The following is a 17,564-nucleotide window of genomic DNA, read 5'->3' on the forward strand; positions in this document are numbered from 1 at the left end:
TGTTCCATGCCAATATTATTCAACTTTCATATACTTTTGGCAACTTTTCATATTATTTTTGGGACTAACATATTGATCCAGTGCCCAGAGCCAGTTCCTGTTTGTTGCATGTTTTATGTTTCGCAGAAACCCAATATCAAGTTGAGTCCAAACGGGATAAAAACAGACAGAGAATTATTTTGGAATATTTGTGATTTTTGGGAGGAAAAATCAACGCTAGACGGTTCCCGAGGGGGCCACGAGACAGGGGGCGCACCCCAGGGAGGCAGGCGCGCCCTGGACCCTCCTGGGCACCCCGTAAGGCGGTTGACGCTCTTCTTTTGCCGCAAGAAAGCTAATTTATGAGAAAAATCTGGGCGAAAGATTCATCCCACCGGAGTTATGAATCTCCGGATATAAAAGAAACGATGAAGGGGCAGAATTAGGGAACGCAGAAACAGAGAGAGACAGAGAGATAGATCCAATCTCAGAGGGGCTCTCGCCCCTCCCACACCATGGGAGCCAAGGACCAGAGGGGAAACCCTTCTCCCGTCTAGGGAGAAGGTCAAGGAAGAAGAAGAAGAAGGGGGGCTCTCTCCCCCTTGCTTCCCGTGGCGCCGGAACGCCGTTGGGGGCCATCATCATCACCACGATCGTCACCAACACCTCCGCCATCTTCACCAACATCTCCATCACCTTCCCCATCTATATTCAGCGGTCCACTCTCCCGCAACCCACTGTACCCTCTACTTGAACATGGTTCTTTATGCTTCATATTATTATCCAATGATGTATTGCCATCCTATGATGTCTGAGTAGATTTTCGTTGTCCTACCGGTGATTGATGAATTGCTATGATCGGTTTGAGTTGCATGTTTTATTATTGGTGCTGTCCTATGGTGCTCTCCGTGTCGCGCAAGCGTGAGGGATTCCCGCTGTAGGGTTTGCAATATGTTTATGATTTGCTTATGGTGGGTGGTGTAAGTGATAGAAGCACAGACCCAAGTAAGTAGGTTGTTTGCGTATGGAATAAAGGGGACTTGATACTTTAATGCTATGGTTGGGTTTTACCTTAATGATCTTTAGTAGTTGCAGATGCTTGCTAGAGTTCCAATCATAAGTGCATATGATCCAAGAAGAGAAAGTATGTTAGGTTATGCCTCTCCCTCAAATAGAATTGCAATAGTGATTACCGGTCTAGTAACGTAGTCAATTGCTTAGGGACAATTTCACAACTCCTACCACCACTTTTCCACACTCGCTATATTTACTTTATTACTTCTTTATCTAAACAGCTCCCAGTTTATATTTACGCATTCTTTATATTCTTGCAAACCTATCCAACAATACCTACAAAGTACTTCTAGTTTCATACTTGTTCTAGGTAAAGCGAACGTCAAGCTTGCGTAGAGTTGTATCGGTGGTCGATAGAACTTGAGGGAATATTTGTTCTACCTTTAGCTCCTCGTTGGGTTCGATAATATTACTTATCGAAAGAGGCTACAATTGATCCTATATACTTGCGGGTTATCAGTGGAGCGGATGAGCTCTGGCTCATCACGGATAGTGCCCTCTGACAAGTTGTCGAAGAACTGCTGCACCAACTCCGTCTTTGGCTCGGCCCAGGTTGGATCCAGGCTGTGGGTGTTGAAGGTGGGCATCGAGGCAATGATCTCGGTCAGACGGGAGTTATTTCTCATAGGATGCACCCTGCCGGCAACCTGAACGGGTGGCCGGTCTTGCCAGCCTTTGCGGCCTTGCCGGTTCGCTCAGCGTTGCCGTCCTTGTTGATGTTGAGCTAAAAAAGCCTCTGGCAGACGGGCACGTGCTGCATCACCGTGAAGTTGTGTTTTAAGCTAGGGCGGAGCCTCATGATATCCGCTGCGTTCCTGAAATCCCAGTCCGACCTCCCCTTCTGGTGCAAGGGAGCAATAGGGCGACGGATGAAGTCGCTCCCAACCATCTCCAGCGTGAGGTCGGCAGAGACGAGGCGGAGGATCCTGGTGGTGGCGACCGTGAGCTTCCCATCGTCGGGCTCGATGTCACTCCAGTCATCGCTGTGGATCGGCGGACTCCGATGGACCTCGCAAAACAGTCGTGGCTCCTTCTCTACAATCCAACACCACCGGCCTCGCCATTGATCCCATTGCTCCTTCTGGAAACCATCCGGGTATACTCCCTTGCACAGAGGCCTCGGGATCCAAGCAACGGAGCCAGTAATGGCATCCCCTTGCTGGACCCGGGGGACAAAATAGTGGCGAAAGAGCGCCGTGCTAGGGTGGAATCCGATGAAGCCCTCGCAGAGGTGGGCGAAAAGGGCCATGCACACCACTTCTTTCGGCGTGAAGTCCAGGAGATGGAAGTCATAGGTGTGCATGAAGTCATTGAAGAAATCTGAGAAAGGGGGGCAGAGCCCATAGGAGAAGTAATCGACGAAGAAAGGATAAATATCCAGGTCAGGCTTGGCGAAGGGAGCGGGGATGACCTTCGTGGCGCGATGCCCCGTCGTCTCCTTCCCCCACAAACACAGGAACTAGTCCTTGAGCATGAGCATGTCGATCGCTGGAGAGAAGAGGGCATGCTTCTTCCGCATCTTTACCAGATCACTCTCCGGCACCTTCCCCGCGGCGGCCTTGGCCGCTCCCTTGCCCTTGCTAGCCTTAGGCGTCATGGCGAATGAGAAGAAGCAACAGATCGAGAGGCAACGGATATGTGGCGGTGGCAGCAGGGGCGCGGAGCTCAGGTTCAGATTTGGGGAAGAAGAGAGGAACGGCGGTTCCAAGATTGGGAGAAGCAGAGAAGGTTAATGAGTAGTGCCCCTGCGGTTTTTCCCCTTTTTATGGGGAAGGCGCAGGCCAGCTCTGTACCATTTACTGCGGGGTGGGCATGCGTGCCACGCACGTCCCGTGCGTGACCCCCACGTCACGCGCTCAACGCAGGTTGTGGGGAAGCACAATTGACAGAAAGATCGTGGTGGTTCGCCTCTGCCAAGCCCGCCCGTGCACTGCTTTGGGCCTGTCCCAACTACTCCTTGCGCTTATGTATGGCCCAGGCCCGGGGGCTCCTGTCGGTGTACAAAAGTGTGGGTACTTCAGTACCCCTAACTTGTGCACGGATGGTCGCAGCCACACCTACAACAGGGCTTGACAAAGCAGAGGAGAACGGCAGGAGGCAAGACAGATACAAAGAATATCAAAACAGACGCTCAAAGTGACAAACAGCAAAAGGCTCGCAGGGCCACGCCTGGCAACAAGCCTTGCCGAGGCGACCTGTGAGGCCCCCGACAAGCTCCTTGCCTGGGCAGCATGCGAAGGGACCAGCAGGGCCACCACCCTTGGGGTTGAGAGCTCTGACACCATCAACAACGTTAAGACCAAGATCTGGAGAGAACATGCATGATAGCATGCAGTCCATCATGAAGATTGGCGGCCCATGAATCCACATGAGATCAGAAGACGAAGACCCCCGGCAAGACCTTTGCCGGGGACGACTCCAAGGCCTCCGGCAGGCCTTGCCGGGGACGATCGCTGGGCCGCGACCAGACCCGTGCCTGGCAAGGTTTCGCCACCTCACCACCACTCCAGTGAGACGATAGGCGTGCCAACTAGGCAGGCGCCTGCATGGCGGCATGCAGATCTTCGTGGAAGCTTGCCATTTTGCCAACACAGCAGCTAGTTGGCCAGCGTGGCATTGCATGCCTCGTCGGCCCGGATGCATGGCAAGGCGAGGAGGAGCGGCGAAGGATGAGATGGCCTCCGTTGTCGACCCCAATAAAGAGAGAGGACACGTAGGCAATGCATTAGATGTGCTTGTCCTGCGTTGATCGAGCGATAAGCTCGTACGACTGTAGCTTGCCACCTCCTGTGTGCCACTGTGGCAACCCCTTTGTGTATAAAAGAAGGCCCAAGACGCACAGAGAGAGGATTCGGACTTTTGGACAAAGCACGCACCATAGCTAGTTCAAAAGCTCAAGAACACACATATAACCAGACAAAGGAGGACTAGGGTATTACGCATCTCTGCGGCCCGAACCTAGATAAAAAAATTTCATGTGTGCTAACGGCTTGGCCTACTCTTCGTGCAACTAACCCCCCGCCGAACGTAGAAGGGATCTTTGTGACCTCATAGATGATCGGTTTCCCCGACACTAGCGCCCTGCTGCGCGAGAAAAATGCTATTCCGGCGCTGGAACTATAGCGCCAAGCCATATTTTAAGGAGCGCTAAAAAATTAGGCTACGCTCCTATTGGAGATGCTCTAATACACCTCCCCACCCCAAAAAGAACTAGCACTGCACTAGCCATAAGTAATCCACACAGCATCACAAACCAGTAACACGACAAAACTGTCAGGCGGGGGGCGATGATGGCTCCTGCTCCCGCTCCGTCCTCCTCATCGGCCGCCCCGCCGGCCTCCGGACAAACCCCAACCACCAAACACGCCGCCGTCCCGGCGCCTGACCTAACTCTTGCCACCAACCCCCTACATGCGCACCTTCCATCAGTAGCTCCACCACCTTCGCCATTCTTCGACCTACCTTATGTCAAGGTCGGGCAGGTTGCGCTCCGCTGCTTCCTGGGCTGCGGCAATGCCATGGGTCTGGAGTTTGAAGATGATTGCTGCTACTACCTCCGCCTCGACATCACCACCCGGGTCGTCCACCTTGCCACCCCGCTCTACATCACCTTCGGCTACTCCAACCGCCACCTCGACGCCATAGTTGTCGCCACTTTGCTCCAGGCCGCCCTGGGTGGCTCGGCTGCTCACTTCTTCATCGCACAATGCTCTCCCTTGGTCTTCCGTTTCCACGTCGCTTCTGCGGGTGTTGCAGAGATCATCCTCGCTCAAACCACTCTCCGTTGCCGCAACTACTCCTTCTCCTTCGCTCGAACCCTGCCCCCACTTCCACCTCAATCTCGCTCTGCCGCTACATGCATGACAATTGCACAGTTGCTCCAAATCCCCGACGACCTGGGCGTCCACTTCAAAAGGGTCGCCTGGGCACAGTGTCGATCGCCTGTTTCCATTCATCCACCAAACCAGCAACACGGATGCCGCATGTACGCGTGCGTCATCCAGTTCCCTTTCGCTCTTGATGCCTCCACGATGAGCCTCATCCTCGCCGGCCTCTTTGGCAGCGTTCACCACCTTTTCAACGTAACAGATGACGGAGACTCGTGCTTCTCCTTCACCGTTGCCTCGCCTGATGGTGCATCGCTCATCGCCTCCATGGGTGACTTCCGCAAGCTGGGCATGATGATCCGCTTCCCATGGCCTCTGCCTATGGGGGTACCTGCTGCTTGCCTTCTGGGGTTGCCTTGCTATCGTTTGCTGGTTCCGCGTCCCCCTCGCCGTCGGCGGCTGATCCTGCTCTACTGCCACTTGCATCTACAACTCTTTATCTACCCAAGGAGCATCGTCAACGGCCTGGTATTAGCCCTTTCTATCGTATGCTTAATGTTAATCTCTTTACCCAGCTTACACCACACGTGCATTATACTCAACACACGCACCTGTTTTGGATTACTTTCTTGCCTATTGCTATTAGGCCTAATGAACTGTTAGTTGAGTCTATCCTAAACCACTGTTTTTTGGTCAAACAAGATTTTCTGGCAGTCAAAGTTCATGAGCACATTTTTAAGTCTGGCATCTTCTCCCACACAATCAAAATTGAAATTCTCAAACATGGGTCCCTTGATTTTGAGGGGTTTAAACTCTTTCTCTTTGACCAGCTTGAGCCGGCCGTCGCTCACTGTAGTCGTTTCTTTCATCATTACACCAAATTTACATGCCCTTCTCTGCCCCCTCGATCGGACTCCATCATTGGCCCTTTCGCTCATCAGCTATTGCAGGTCCATGCGCCACAGCAGTCCCCCGCAGTCGCACGCTCGCCGCACGTCCACCCTACCCCGCATGCGCCTGGGCCCTGCTCCATGCATAATGATGGTTGTGCGGCGCCTGCAGACACACCATATCTTGCAAAACATCCGTATGATGTGCCGGATTCGCCGTATGCGGGCGGAGTTGACGCGCGCCCCCAGGAACCCCTCCCTGTCTCTCTGTATGTGCCATTTTTGGATGGCCCGCTTGCATGCCCCGCGTCTAGTCCTCCCTTGATCACCCCGCCCCTGTTGTTTCTGTGGTACGTGCGGGGTGGCGCGTCGACCCCACCTATGGCGGCTCTAGGCCGGTCGCCTCCCGTGCACTTGTCGCATCTCTTGGCTCTGTCTCAGACCGATCTGCACTGGCCTTTCCTTTCCCTCCTCCCGGAACCATGCGCTAGCCACTCATCATCTCCGATGACGATTCTGCTGCCTCCGATGACATGCACGCCCCGCTCCTGCATGGTGTGCCCTCAGACTCACTGGAGGCGGTGCATGCACCCCCTCCTGTGGACCATACCCCACCTGTCATCCACCCGGCTGTCCAGGTGGGCTCTATGGTGCCACCTAGCCCATGCCTTGGGTCGCCCGCCGCCCATCTGATTGCGGGCCCGCTGATGCCGTCCATTGCGTCCGCGTTCACCGCATTTATTCTAGCTGCAGATGCACCTGCTGTTCCAACCACCTTCACATTCTCTGTTGGGGAGTCATCACGTGCTGCTGGTAACCCCGCTCCCCCGCCCGCCCTTAATCAATCAAATCCTATGCCCTCTGCCTCTCTACCACTGACTATGATCGTCGTGGATGCAGGTCTCCCTCTGCAGGATCTGGACACTCACGAGTGCACCATTCGCAAGGAGCGCCGTAATATGGCACGCGATCAGTCCGTTTCCAGAGACAAGCTATGGCAGAGCACACAGCTGGCTGGCAAGGAGGCCAAGTACTCCCCCATGCTCGCCAAAGCCGTCAAGGCCAAGGCGGCCCACCTTTCTGCTGTGGACGTCGGCACGGCCATTGACCACGCCATCCAGGAGGCCCGCCTCCACGAGTCTGATGCCCCTCCTGCCTCCGCCGAAGATCTTGTGGCCATTGCGTTCCTCTGTGGCGCCGACAACGGCCAGGTGGATGCCATCCTTGGGACCGAGGCTTCTGCCTCTGGTGACGACGAAGCTCCATGATCTGCACTCCTAATGTTCTTGGCCCGGTGGCGTGTTCTCGGCCGTCTCAGCCACCGTTAGTTTCACCGCATGTAGCTCCCGTTACCCTGTACTTTTGGTTGTCGAGACCTCTATTGTTTGTACCACTGCTACTCTTGTCTCCGCCCGTAGCTTTTGTGCATGCACGCCTGTTGTACCCCGCCTCTGCTCGTTGGTGTTGTAGCAAACTCTATGAGTAATGACGCCTTCTTAATTTGCTCCTGGAACGTACGTGGTCTTGGCGATAACGGTAAATGCTCCGATGTTCTCTCTGAACTGGTGACGACTAAGTCGCATATAACCCTCTTGCAAGAATAAAAACTCGACACTCTCCTTGATTCTAAACTAAAATCCTTTCTGGCACGAACACTTGATCAAGCTTTCTCGCTACCAGCGGTCGGGTCTGCGGGTGGTACTATCTCTGCCATCAACTCTGCCTTTTTTCAAGTCGTTTCTTACTCACATCTAACCTTCTCCTCTACCCTACTCCTACAATCAACTGCGTGTGCCCAACACATTGCCATCACCAACATCTACGCTCCATCATCACGATCACTCAAGCAAGCATTTTTAAACGAGCTCTCATCCATCTCACAACCCGATGACACCCCCTGGATTATCGCTGGTGACTTCAACTGCATCCGCTTCCCCTTTGAAAAAACAACCCTGCGTTCCACCACGCCGAAGCCAATGCTTTTAACCAAATCTTAGATGATCTAGCTCTCATCGAACTGCCCCTACTTGATCGCAGGTTCACCTAGTCGAACAATCGAGCCATCCCCACCCTAGAATGGCTACATCGTGTTTTCTTTAACCTTGCTTGGGCGGACGCCTTCCCTAACACCTCGCTTTCCTCTCGCACATGATTCACGTCCGATCACGTCCCACTCCTCATCCACGTCACCACCACCATCCCACGCTCTAATTTTTTCAAATTTGTGCCTGGCTAGGCCAGCTTCCGGCCCTGCAGTGACATCATCAGCCAAATTTGGGCCTCACAGCCCTCCCCGCCATCCAACGCACCCGCTTCCCTCGTCGCCGCGCTCAAAAATCTCGTTCCCGCCTCAAAAATGGGCACGTTCGTGTTGGAAATATGCCCTAGAGGCAATAATAAAAGTGTTATTATTATATTTCCTTGTTCATGATAATTGTCTTTTATTCATGCTATAACTGTATTATCCGGAAATCGTAATACACGTGTGAATACATAGACCACAATATGTCCCTAGTAGGCCTCTAGTTGACTAGCTCGTTGTGATCAACAGATAGTCATGGTTTTCTGGCTATGGACATTGGATGTCGTTGATAACGGGATCACATCATTAGGAGAATGATGTCATGGACAAGACCCAATCCTAAGCCTAGCACAAAGATCGTGTAGTTCGTTTGCTAGAGCTTTGCCAATGTCAAGTATCTCTTCCTTTGACCATGAGAGCGTGTAACTCCTGGATACCGTAGGAGTGCTTTGGGTGTATCAAACGTCACAACGTAACTGGGTGACTATAAAGGTGCACTACATGTATCTCCGAAAGTATCTATTGTTTTATGCGGATCGAGACCGGGATTTGTCACTCCGTGTAAACGGAGAGGTATCTCTGGGCCCACTCGGTAGGACATCATCATATGCGCAATGTGACCAAGGAGTTGATCATGGGATGATGTGTTACGGAACAAGTGAAGTGACTTGCCGGTAACGAGATTGAACAAGGTATTGGATACCGACGATCGAATCTCGGGCAAGTAACATACCGATAGACAAAGGGAATTGAATACGGGATTGATTAAGTCCTTGACATCGTGGTTCGTCCGATGAGATCATCGTGGAACATGTGGGAGCCATCATGGGTATCCAGATCCCACTGTTGGTTATTGATCGGAGAACGTCTCGGTCATGTCTACATGTCTCCCGAACCCGTAGGGTCTACACACTTAAGGTTCGATGACGCTAGGGTTATAAAGGAAGTTTGTATGTGGTTACTGAATGTTGTTCGGAGTCCCGGATGAGATCCCGGACGTCACGAGGAGTTCCGGAATGGTCCGGAGGTAAATATTTATATATGGGAAGTCCTATTTTGGCCACCGGAAAATGTTCGCGATTTTTCGGTATTGTACCGCGAAGGTTCTAGAAGGTTCCGGAGTGGGGCCCACCTGCATGGGGGGACCCACATGAACGTGGGTAGTGGAGGCAAGGCCCCACACCCCTGGTCAAGGCGCACCAAGATCCCCCCTTAGAAGGAATAAGATCATATCCCGAAGGGATAAGATAAAAATCCCTAAAAAGGGGGGATAACAATCGGTGGGGAAGGAAATGATGGGATTTCTTTCCTCCCACCTTGGCCAACGCTCCAATGGACTTGGAGGGCAAGAAACCAGCCCCTCCACCCCTATATATAGTGGGGAGACGCATGGGAGCTTCAGACGAAGTTCTGGCGCAGCCCTCGCCCTCTCCCAAGTCGTCCTCCTCTCCCGTGGTGCTTGACGAAGCCCTGCTGGATTGCCACGCTCCTCCATCACCACCACGCCGTTGTGCTGCTGTTGGATGGAGTCTTCCTCAACCTCTCCCTCTTTCCTTGCTGGATCAAGGCGTGGGAGACGTCACCAGGCTGTACGTGTGTTGAACGCGGAGGTGCCGTGCGTTCGGCACTTGATCATCGATGATTTGAATCACGAGGAGTATGACTCCTTCAACCCCGTTCTCTTGAACGCTTCCGCTTAGCGATCTACAAGGGTATGTAGATGCACTCTCCTTCTACTCGTAGCTGGTTTCTCCATAGATAGATCTTGGTGACACGTAGGAAAATTTTGAATTTCTGCTACGTTACCCAACAGTGGCATCATGAGCTAGGTCTATTGCGTAGATTCTTTGCACGAGTAGAACACAAAGTAGTTGTGGGCGTTGATTTTGTTTAATATGCTTACCGTTACTAGTCCAATCTTGTTTCGACGGTATTGTGGGATGAAGCGGCCCGGACCGACCTTACACGTACTCTTACGTGAGACAGGTTCCACCGATTGACATGCACTTGGTGCATAAGGTGGCTAGCGGGTGCCAGTCTCTCCCACTTTAGTCGGAACGGATTCGATGAAAAGGGTCCTTATGAAGGGTAAATAGCAATTGGCATATCACGTTGTGGTTTTGCGTAGGTAAGAAACGTTCTTGCTAGAAACCCATAGCAGCCACGTAAAACATGCAACAACAATTAGAGGACGTCTAACTTGTTTTTGCAGGGTATGCTATGTGATGTGATATGGCCAAGAAGAATGTGATGAATGATATGTGATGTATGAGATTGATCATGTTCTTGTAATAGGATTCACGACTTGCATGTCGATGAGTATGACAACCGGCAAGAGCCATAGGAGTTGTCTTTATTCATTGTATGACCTGCGTGTCATTGAACAACGCCATGTAACTTACTTTACTTTATTGCTAAACGCGTTAGCCATAGAAGTAGAAGTAGTCGTTGGCGTGACAACTTCATGAAGACACGATGATGGAGATCATGGTGTCAAGCCGGTGACAAGATGATCATGGAGCCCCGAAGATGAAGATCGAAGGAGCTATATGATATTGGCCATATCATGTCACTACTCTATTTGATTGCATGTGATGTTTATCATGTTTATGCATCTTGTTTACTTAGGACGACGGTAGTAAATAAGATGATCCCTTACAAAATTTCAAGAAGTGTTCTCCCCTAACTGTGCACCGTTGCTACAGTTCGTCGCTTCTAAGCACCACGTGATGATCGGGTGTGATGGATTCTTACGTTCACATACAACGGGTGTAAGACAGTTTTACACAGCGAAAACACTTAGGGTTAACTTGACGAGCCTAGCATGTACAGACATGGCCTCGGAACACGGAGACCGAAAGGTCGAGCATGAGTCGTATAGTAGATATGATCAACATGAAGATGTTCACCGATGATGACTAGTCCGTCTCACGTGATGATCGGACACGGCCTAGTTGACTCGGATCATGTAATCACTTAGATGACCAGAGGGATGTCTATCTGAGTGGGAGTTCATAAGATGAACTTAATTATCCTGAACATAGTCAAAAGACCTTTTGCAAATTATGTCGTAGCTCGCGCTTTTTGTTCTACTGTTTTAGATATGTTCCTAGAGAAAATATAGTTGAAAGTTGATAGTAGCAATTATGCGAACGGTAGAAAGCTTATGTCCTTAATGCACTGCTCAGTGTGCTAAACCCCAAACGTCGTTTGTGGATGTTTCGAACATCGAACATACACGTTTTGATAACTACGTGATAGTTCAGTTAAATGGTTTAAGTAGAGGCACCAAAGACGTTTTCAAAACGTCGTGGAACATATGAGATGTTTCGAGGGCTGAAATTGGGATTTCAGGCTCGTGCCCACGTCAAGAGGTATAAGACCTCCGACAATTTTCTTAGCCTACAAACTAAGGGAGAAAAGCTCAATCGTTGAGCTTGTGCTCAGATTGTCTGAGTGCAACAATCACTTGAATCGAGTGGGAGTTGATCTTCCAAATGAGATAGTGATGTTTCTCCAAAGTCATTGCCACCAAGCTGCTAGAGCTTCGTGATGAACTATAACATATCAGGGATAGATATGATGATCCTTGAGGTATTCGCGATGTTTGACACCGCGAAAGTAGAAATCAAGAAGGAGCATCAATTGTTGATGGTTGGTGAAACCACTAGTTTCAAGAAGGGCAAGGGCAAGAAGGGATACTTCATGAAACGGCAAATCAGCTGCTGCACCAGTGAAGAAACCCGAGGTTGAACCCAAACCCGAGACTAAGTGCTTCTGTGATAAGGGGAATAGCCGCTGGAGCAGAATTACCCTAGATACTTGGTAGATAAGAAGGCTGGCAAGGTCGATAAAAGTATATTGGATATACATTGTGTTGATGTGTACTTCACTAGTACTCCTAGTAGCACCAGGGTATTAGATACCGGTTCGGTTGCTAAGTGTTAGTAACTCGAAATAAAAGCTACGGAATAAACGGAGACTAGCTAAACGTGAGATGACGATATGTGTTGGAAGTGTTTCCAACGTTGATATGATCAAGCATCACATGCTCCCTCTACCATCGAGATTGGTGTTTGCGTTGAGCATAGACATGATTGGATTATGTCTATCGCAATACAGTTATTCATTTAAGGAGAATAATGGTTACTCTGTTTATTTGAATAATACCTTCAATGGTCTTACACCTAAAATGAATGGTTTATTGAATCTCGATCGTAGTGATACACATGTTCATGCCAAAAGATATAAGATAGTAATGATAGTACCACTTACTTGTGGCACTGCCATGTAAGTCATAATGGTATAAAACGCATGAAGAAGCTCCATGTTGATGGATCTTTGGACTCACTCGTTTTAGAAAAGTTTGAGACATGCAAACCATGTCTATTGGTGTATACGCATGAAGAAACTCCATGCAGATGGATCGTTTGGACTCACTTGATTTTGAATCACTTGAGATATGCAAATCATACCACATGGGCAAGATGACTGAAAAGCCTCGTTTTCAGTAAAATGGAACAAGATAGCAACTTGTTGAAAGCAACACATTTTGATGTGTGCAGTCCAATGAGTGCTGAGGCATGCAGTGAATATCGTTATGTTCTTACTTCAAAGATGATTCGAGTAGATGTTAAGAATATTTTCTTGATGAAACACAAGTCTGAATTATTGAATGGTTCAAGTAATTTCAGAGTGAAGTAGAAGATCATTGTGACAAGAGGATAAAATGTCTATGATATGATCATAGAGATGAATATCTGAGTTACGAGTTTTGGCACACAATTAAGACATTGTGGAAATTGTTTCGCAATTAATACCGCCTGGAACACCATAGTGTGATGGTGTGTCCGAACATCATAGTTGCACCCTATTGGATATGATGCATACCATGATGTCTCTTATCGAACTGCCACGATAGTTTATGGGTTAGGCATTAAAGACAACCACATTCACTTTAAATAGGGCACCACGTAATTCCGATGAGATGACACCGTATGAATTATGGTTTAGAGAAACCTAAGTTGTCGTTTCTTAAAGGTTTGGGGCTGCGACGCTTATGTGAAAAAGTTTCAGGCTGATAAGCTAGAACCCAAAGCGGATAAATGCATCTTCATAGGACACCCAAAACAGTTGGGTATACCTCCTGTCTCAGATCCAAAAGCAATAAAGGATTGTTTCTTGAATCAGGTCCTTTCTCGAGGAAAGGTTTCTCTCGAAAGAATTGAGTGGGAGGATGGTGGAGACTTGATGAGGTTATTGAACCATCACTTCAACCAGTGTGTAGCAGGGCACAAGAAGTTGTTCCCGTGGCACCTACACCAATTGAAGTGGAAGCTTATGATAGTGATCATGAAACTTCGGATCAAGTCACTCCCAAACCTCGTAGGATGACAAGGATGCGTACTACTTGAGAGTGGTACGTAATCCTGTCTTGGAAGTCATGTTGCTAGACAACAATGAGCCTACGAGCTATGGAGAAGCGATGGTGGGCCCGGATTCCGATAAATGGCTTGAGGCCATAAAATCCGAGAGAGGATCCATGTATGAAAACAAAGTGAAGACTTTGGCAGAACGGCTCGATGGTCGTAACGCAAATGAGTACGGATGGATTTTAAAAGGAAGACAGACAATGATGGTAAGAATTACCATTAAGAAAGCTCGACTTGTCGTTAAGATGTTTTCCGACAAGTTCAAGGAGTTGACTACGATGAGATTTTCTCACTCGTAGCGATGCTAAGAGTCTGTTGGAATTATATTAGCGATTACTGCATTATTTATGAAATCTTGCAGATAGGATGTCAAAACATTGTTTCCTCGACGATTTTCTTGAGGAAAGGTTGTATGTGATACAACCGGAAGGTTTTGTCAATCCCGAAAGATGCTAATAAGTATGCAAAGCTCCAGCAATCCTTCTAAGGACTGGAGTGAGCATCTCGGAGTTGGAATGTATGCTTTGATGATGATCAAAGATTTTGGGTTTGTACAAAGTTTATGAGAAACTTGTATTTCCAAAGAAGTGAGTGGGAGCACTATAGAATTTCTGATGAGTATATGTTGTTGACATATTGTTGATCAGAAATGACGTAGAATTTCTGGAAAGCATATAGGGTTATTTGGAAAGTGTTTTTCAATGGAAAGCCTGGATTAAGCTACTTGAACATTGAGCATCAAGATCTATAAGGATAGATCAAAATGCTTAATAATACTTTCAAATGAGCACATACCTTGACATGATCTTGAAGGTGTTCAAGATGGACCAGTCAAAGAAGGAGTTCTTGCCTGAGTTGTAAGGTACGAAGTTAAGACTTAAAGCTCGACCTCGGCAGAATAGAGAGAAAGGACGAAGGTCGTCCCCTATGCTTAAGACATAGGCTCTACAGTATGCCATGCTGAGTACCGCACCTGAAGTGTGCCTTGCCATGAGTCAGTCAAGGGGTACAAGAGTGATCCATGAATGGATCACAGACAGCGGTCAAAGTTATCCTTGGTAACTAGTGGACTAAGGAATTTTCTCGATTATGGAGGTGGTAAAAGAGTTCGTCGTAAAGGTTACGTCGATGCAAGCTTAACACCTATCCGGATAGCTCTAAGAAGAGATACCGGATACGTATTATGGGGCACCAATTTAGAATAGCTCCAAGTAGAACAGTTATTTGGAATAGCTCCAAATAGAGCGTGGTAGCTACATCTAGGAGATGACATAGAGATTTGTAAAGCACACACGGATCTGAAAGGTTCGGACCCATTGACTAAAACCTCTCTCACAAGCAACATGATCAAACCTAAAACTCTTGGGTATTAGTCACATGGCGATGTGACCTGTGAGTGTTAATCACATGGCGATGTGAACTAGATTATTGACTCTAGTGCAAGTGGGAGACTGTTGGAAATATGCCCTAGAGGCAATAATAAAAGTGTTATTATTATATTTCCTTGTTCATGATAATTGTCTTTTATTCATGCTATAATTGTATTATCCGGAAATCGTAATACACGTGTGAATACATAGACCACAATATGTCCCTAGTGAGCCTCTAGTTGACTAGCTCGTTGTGATCAACAGATAGTCATGGTTTTCTGGCTATGGACATTGGATGTCGTTGATAACGGGATCACATCATTAGGAGAATGATGTGATGGACAAGACCCAATCCTAAGCCTAGCACAAAGATCATGTAGTTCGTTTGCTAGAGCTTTGCCAATGTCAAGTATCTCTTCCTTTGACCATGAGAGCGTGTAACTCCTGGATACCGTAGGAGTGCTTTGGGTGTATCAAACGTCACAACGTAACTGGGTGACTATAAAGGTGCACTACAGGTATCTTCGAAAGTATCTATTGTTTTATGCGGATCGAGACTGGGATTTGTCACTCCGTGTAAACGGAGCGGTATCTTTGGGCCCACTCGGTAGGACATCATCATATGCGCAATGTGACCAAGGAGTTGATCACGGGATGATGTGTTACGGAACGAGTAAAGTGACTTGCCGGTAACGAGATTGAACAAGGTATTGGATACCGACGATCGAATCTCGGGCAAGTAACATACCGTAGACAAAGGGAATTGAATACGGGATTGATTAAGTCCTTGACATCGTGGTTCGTCCGATGAGATCATCGTGGAACATGTGGGAGCCATCATGGGTATCCAGATCCCACTGTTGGTTATTGACCGGAGAACGTCTCGGTCATGTCTACATGTCTCCCGAACCCGTAGGGTCTACACACTTAAGGTTCGATGACGCTAGGGTTATAAAGGAAGTTTGTATGTGGTTACCGAATCTTGTTCGGAGTACCGGATGAGATCCCGGACGTCACGAGGAGTTCCGGAATGGTCCGGAGGTAAAGATTTATATATGCGAAGTCCTATTTTGGCCACCGGAAAATGTTCGGGATTTTTCGGTATTGTACCGGGAAGGTTCTAGAAGGTTTTGGAGTGGGGCCCACCTGCATGGGGGGACCCACATGAACGTGGGTAGTGGGGGCAAGGCCCCACACCCCTAGTCAAGGCGCATCAAGATCACCCCTTAGAAGGAATAAGATCATATCCCGAAGGGATAAGATCAAGATCCCTAAAAAGGGGGGATAACAATCGGTGGGGAAGGAAATGATGGGATTTCTTTCCTCCCACCTTGGCCAACGCCCCAATGGACTTGGAGGGCAAGAAACCAGCCCCTCCACCCCTATATATAGTGGGGAGACGCATGGGAGCTTCAGACGAAGTTCTGGCGCAGCCCTCCCCCTCTCCCAAGTCGTCCTCCTCTCCCGTGGTGCTTGACGAAGCCCTGCTGGATTGCCACGCTCCTCCATCACCACCACGCCGTTGTGCTGCTGTTGGATGGAGTCTTCCTCAACCTCTCCCTCTTTCCTTGCTGGATCAAGGCGTGGGAGACGTCACCGGGCTGTACGTGTGTTGAACGCGGAGGTGCCGTGCGTTCGGCACTTGATCATCGATGATTTGAATCACGACGAGTACGACTCCTTCAACCTCGTTCTCTTGAACGCTTCCGCTTAGCGATCTACAAGGGTATGTAGATGCACTCTCCTTCTACTCATAGTTGGTTTCTCCATAGATAGATCTTGGTGACACGTAGGAAAATTTTGAATTTCTGCTACGTTACCCAACAGTTCGCGCATCCCCACCCCCCTCCGCGAAGCTCGCTGCCATGCTGCCATCACCGCCTTAGACCTCGTGGAGGAAAACAGACCTCTATCTACACCAGAATCTCTCACGTGCAAAATCATTGTCTCCATTCTCAAATGCATCAATCAATAGAAAATGTCATACTGGCGGTGACGTGTTAAGGTTTCGCGCTCCATTAATGGTGGTGAGAACTCTAAGTTCTTCCACATGTCTGCCTCTCAACGTCTACGGAAAAATAAAATCTTCACACTTACTTAGGACGGCTCCGAATTCTCTGCCCACCAGCAAAAAGCTGAGGTCCTACGTGACTTCTTCGTCTCGCTAATTGGCACTCCAGCCCCGATAGCTTGGGCTTTTGACCTAAATTCTGTTTACCCACATCCGGTGCCTGGACTCCACCTCTTAGATGACCCCTTCTCCGAAGAGGAAATCAAGCATGCTTTTTTCACAATGAACCCCCAAGCCAGCCTTGGACCAGACGGGTTCGGACCCTATTTCTATAGAGCCTTCTGGCCTTTAGTCAAAAATTCAATCATGTCTTTCTTCTCTCTTTTTCATCAAGGCTTAGCTGACATCGAACGCTTAAACCGTGCCCACATTGTCCTCCTCCCCAAGAAGGACACGCCAACCACGCCTGACGCATTTAGGCCTATCTCACTGCAAAACTGTCCAATCAAAGCTGTCGCTAAGGTTATCACTTCTCGCCTAAAGCCGCACATCCCTCTGCTAGTTCATGGCAACCAGACTGGCTTCATCTCTGGTAGAAACATCACCGAAAACTTTGTTTTTGCTGCCGGTCTTATTAGCTCTTGCCACTCTCATAAAAAACCAACGATGGTCTTCAAGC

At 48.9% G+C, this 17,564-nt stretch overlaps 1 pseudogene; it reads left to right on the plus strand.

Moving 5' to 3' along the window:
* The first annotated feature begins 4,343 nt into the window (after positions 1-4,343).
* Positions 4,344-7,038, plus strand: LOC119350365 (annotated as a pseudogene).
* The last annotated feature ends 10,526 nt before the right edge of the window (positions 7,039-17,564 follow it).

Source organism: Triticum dicoccoides, chromosome 1B (assembly GCF_002162155.2).
Source record: "Triticum dicoccoides isolate Atlit2015 ecotype Zavitan chromosome 1B, WEW_v2.0, whole genome shotgun sequence".
In the NCBI taxonomy this organism is placed as follows: Eukaryota; Viridiplantae; Streptophyta; class Magnoliopsida; order Poales; family Poaceae; genus Triticum; species Triticum dicoccoides.